At 35.9% G+C, this 5,256-nt stretch overlaps 1 long non-coding RNA gene across 1 annotated transcript; it reads right to left on the reverse strand.

Annotated features, from left to right (window-relative positions):
* Positions 1–249: 249 nt before the first annotated feature.
* Positions 250–4,396, reverse strand: LOC145101406 (uncharacterized). Its single transcript, XR_013705650.1, has 4 exons — positions 4,208–4,396; positions 3,635–3,846; positions 2,280–3,477; positions 250–864 (listed from the first exon to the last, which is right to left on the reverse strand). It is a non-coding gene; the product is annotated as an uncharacterized LOC145101406 (long non-coding RNA).
* Between the last annotated feature and the right edge of the window lie 860 nt (positions 4,397–5,256).

Genomic DNA, 5,256 nt, shown 5'->3' on the forward strand with positions numbered 1-5,256 from the left:
AAGTCAGGAAATCCTGACTTTTTGTAACTTTTCCCAAAAGTCATTTTGGTCTCTCAAAAGATAAGCCAAACGCCCCTTCAATACATGAATGATCATCCTATATTAGCTTTCACATTAATTTACCCACTTTTCTATTTAACTCTGGGTTTATGATCAAAACACTAGTACTATAACTTTGATGGTCACAAATTCATATGATTCAAGCTTACCAAAACAAAATGATCATCTAACTTCAATAAAAATAAGCAATAAACAGAAAAAATAGTTATCATTAACACAAAAGGGTCGTTAACAAGCTATCATAACAAATAAGCAACTAGCAATAATCCAAGATCCAATCACCCAACACATAGTCATAATGATCCTCTACTCTAAATAGAAGTTAGGATTTTTAGCCCAGAACTACTAGAAACAAACAATCAAAATCGAAGTTCACCTTGAAAAGCATAATGAAAAACAAAGTAAACAGAGGTTTAGAAGTTATGTTGCCTTGTAATCTCTTCAAAACTAAACTTCAAGATAAATCAGATCTCTCATTCTTCTAGCACATCATTGGTCTTCAAAAGTTGAGAATAACTTGAAGCATAAGGTAGGGTTAAAGGCAGAACCAAAGTATTTATAGTTTCCAAAAACTAGCTCCCAAGACGTGCCAAATAGGCTCACGTCATGTCGATCTTTAATCATGCGTATTCCCCAAGTCAGCTTCTTTGATCGTGAATATTATCTTTACCATGGTGTGGCTAATGATCTCCACGTCGTGGGCTTCAGAATTCTTGAGTTCTTTGACTTTGGTTGACTTGGTCCAATATTCCCGATTCCAGCTCCACATTTTGCTTCCTTTTAATTTCGAGCATGTCATTGTTGCTACAAAACAGATTTTAAACATATTAAGCACCTTTTGTCCTAAAATAAGCACAATTATAGCTAAAAATATTAATATAAAACACAAAATATATGAATAAATATGCACATATCAAAAGACCCCACACTTGGCTTTTCTAAGCAAAACTGATTTTTATTATCATCATACCATCACATCAAAATCCTAGCTAACATCATCCCACAAGACGATCCATTTTGAGCTCATTCATTACATCGAGGCCGCTATGCATGTATTTGTGTCTAATGATTCCTAAATACTTCCCCAATTTTAAATACTTACAATTCCCATAAACACTTCCTGCTCATTTTGAACAACATTCGTTTTTGACATTCTTACCACCTTTACCTTTTTATTTACCCCTTTTCGTCTCAAAAGTTATTATCAAGTTTCAAGTGAATCCACTTTAAAAAGAAAAATACTATATAATATAATTGTTCTAAAAATATAACTACACTTTTATTGCAACTTTATCTATTTTGTGGAGCTCTTTTCTTTTCTTTTCTCTCTCTCTCTCTCTCTCTCTCTCTCTCTCTCTCTCTCTCTCTTTTTACTTTTTTCTATTTTTCTATTTTTTTATCTTTTCTCAAATGAACTTTCAAATTTCACATATAATGCAAACAAATAACTTTTTAACTTTAACTTTATTGCTAATTTACTATAGCTCGTGACTTTCTACAAGATCATTGGAGTACTCGGAATCCCTTAGGCCACTAATGGAGGCCATGACTTTCGATGAAACCGATGTAGCAGCATTCTTCCCGGTCCAATCCGCGTTAATGTACTGCAGGTGGACAGATATAAAATATCCCGAGGGGTTTACTGGCCAAGTTCTAAAGGTCATAGATTGACTCCACTCCTGAGTTTTTACTTATTTTTCATACAATAACTAGACTCAACAATGCGTAAAAGTAAACAGATAAACTTGGAAAATTGACTCGCTTTGTTTTGACAGAAAGGACCCATGAGATAAATTAGTCACCAATAGGCTTTTTATTATGTCTAGGTATTCACAAAGAAAAATTTATTATGTCCCTCAAACTGCACAAAGTTGTGTTTTTGTGTCATGAGTTCACTAGGATAGAGAAACCACAAATACACTAAAACATATATAGGCTCAATTAATCATCGAAGCTTGCATCATATTGTCCCACACAGCACTAGCAACCTAGGTCCCAACACAATAATATAACGATTTTTTAAATATATTTCAAAATTAGACCATTATTTTAAGTCTTTATACTCTATTTTTTTAATCCAACTCATTTTTTATTTTTCTTTTCAAAATCAATATGCTTGTATTCCTATATTCGACCTCCTACCCCACACATAATTCATGCAATGTCCCCAATGCATGCTTAATTAAAGAACATAAAAGTAAAGAGGGAGAAAACGGAACCTGGGATAGAAGTGGCGATGTCGTAATCGAATGTTGTGTGGTTGACATCTCTTGTAATCGCTGGAAAACAATACTTCTAGACTTCGACATGATTAATTTTTTAATGCACCAAGAAAACGGACTCCAAATAGTGGTAAAACGAACTATCATAACTTGCATTTGAGACTCCCACAGTGCGACAATGCGTAATCATGTTGTGGTCTTTGAATAATGTCATAAACCGGATAACAAAATGTTCATGACCAAGCCGTGGGCTAGGGATGCCACGTTGTGGCTGTTGGAACTTCAGAAAAATTTTGTATTCTGTCCTCTGCGATTCTGGTTGAGATAAAAAAGTAATGATGGGATGGCATACCCTTGTATTCTGATTTTATATAAATTTCTTCAGATATTATGGCGATCGAACTCGAAAACTCGCTCAAAACTCTTCTTAACTTGCAAGTCGTACCCCTCATTTAGGCTCTCGTCACGTTTCTCTGGAAACAAAATCACACTCTCCTATCAACCCGCTGAACTTGATGCCAACATGACTTCTGAGAAACAAAAGTAAAACACGTAATAAAAGGAAAATCAAACATAAAATAAATACTACAATTATCCTAGATTACTCAAATCCCAACACACCAAAAAAAAATAAACATAGTATCAAACAAAAATAAAGCATAAAAATAAACCCAAGGATAATCATTCTTCCAGATCATCGTCATCTCCATCACTTGCTCCACTAGTATGCTCAGTCCATCTTTCCTCCTATGTAGGTATGTAAGTGTAGTGAGTGGGTGCTCCAGTCAAGGAACTATCGACATGTGATGCATAATGGCCTTCATAGAATAACCTAAGAAGTTGAAACCTCGACCAATGTCGTCATCATATTGTCGGGCCATCAAATGATATGGATCAAGAGACAATCCGTCACACATGTTTGCATTTCTGGGATCCCGATCCTCCACCATCAACCTCACATTCTGACGTCCCCCTGGCACCTCAATTGCGTCATCCACTGGTACCAAATAAGTGTCGTTTCCCAAGTCCTTCACTATACAAGCGGTCTTGAATAAACATGGATACAACTGGTGGCCATCCATCCTCGTAAAAAACATAGCCTCAGACTCATCAAATATCCCAAAATATCTAGCCAATTTGGTGACCAACATTCCACCATAAATAGGAGCCCCGGTCCTGCTCTTTCATGCCCGCTCTGTTAAAAAGTATGCAACATAGTAAGGGAGGTGACAGAATATATTTGGTGTAATGATACACAACAAAAATAATATATCGAGCTGAGGAACTCGATCCCCTTCCTTCTTTTGATTGATAGAAAATGTGATCAGCCTGTGAATGAATCGGTGTACAACCTTTTTGATATTTCCTTCGTTTGCAGTTCCTGCGGTGTATGCCCCACTGGCAATAGTGGTCCACCATCCAGCTTTAGTAACTTCTGTCGGCAATCATTTGTAGCAATGATCCAAAAAGATAACAAACTCAGGAGAAGTTTCCTCTTATCAGTGTATAGATCCCACCACTAGGCGCCATGACTTCAGGAAAGGTTGCTTAGGGGGTCCCTTACCTGTAAAATCAACCAGCAGAAACACAGCCAAAAACATCCCTCAAATTAGAATAAATCGTAAAAATATTTTCTCCTTGCCCAGTGCCCATGTCGTGGCGCAAGAACAACAAGAACATTTTGGTCAAATTTGGGTATTTACGGCTGCTGTAAATCAATTCCAATCAAAGGGGTTTTATCCAGGCCATATATCGAGACTATTAAGCGTAACAATTACCACAAAAATCATTGAAATGGGAAGATTTCGATCTACACATAAACCCTAGATTTTTCTAATCCAAGAAATCGTGAAAATTTCTCAAATTTAAGCACCCACAACAGATTATATGCAATAATAAGTCGTTTAAAGAAAGAAATCACATACCTTGTTGGTTGAATTGCACAAAACTTGAAGAAATTGGGAGAAAAAGGCAAAAAAATCGTCGTGAGAGAAGCTGACGGTGTGGGAGAATTCATGTGTTGGGTAAAAGGTGAAATTAGGTTGATTAGGGTTTAAAATCTATTTACTGTGTAAAAATTGTCCCCACATCGTGGCGATGGAGGGCACACCACGACGTTTTGAAAATCTGTGTATTACAGGAAATCTCAGTAGCCCACGGCGTGGAAACAACTCATCCACGTCGTGGCTATTATGTTTCATAAAATAATTTTTTGAATTTTTCAATCACAATTTCACCACACCCCACACTTGTTCGTTACTTTCCCTCACACAAACAATTAATGACAATGACTAAATAGTGAAAAACCTTGGAAAAATAAACTAAAAATGAATAAAAGAAAACAAAACTCAAAAAGAAAAAGGGAAAGGGAAAGAAAATTCAAATTGCAGGTTGCTTCCCATAAGCGCTTCTTTTTTAGGAGGATGCGCAATGTGTGTCGTAAAACGCTCAGACGATGCGCAAATGCGTGTCAAGGAAGGCTTCGTCATAACGACAGACGGCACGCTTTTGCGCGTCGTCTATTTACGACGCACATTTATGACACTCATTTACGACGTGCAGTTATGACACGCAATGCGTATCAAGGAAAACCCTGTCATAACGGAAGACGACACATATTTGAGTGTCGTAACCTTACGACGCGCATGTTTATGACACGCAATGTGTATCAAGAAAGCCCCTGTCATAAAGGAAGACGGCACGCATTTTTGCATGTCATAGTTTTAAATGTTTTTAAAATTATATATTTTTGATAGGTTTACTAATTTTCAAATTAAATAACACATTAAAAGTCTCATAATACAAAATAAAATTCCATAAACAATAAAAACAATTCATTGCACTAATATGTCAAATACAAATAATCATTTCAATAGTAAGTAAATGTAACACATTGCTAATATTGCATAATATTTATTATACAAAACAAAACATGTACAACATTAAAAGAAACCCATGACTAAATTCTCCTTTG

The sequence above is a fragment of the Lactuca serriola genome, chromosome 4 (genome assembly GCF_051521515.1).
Source record: "Lactuca serriola cultivar US96UC23 chromosome 4, Lser_US96UC23_V15, whole genome shotgun sequence".
NCBI lineage: Eukaryota > Viridiplantae > Streptophyta > Magnoliopsida > Asterales > Asteraceae > Lactuca > Lactuca serriola.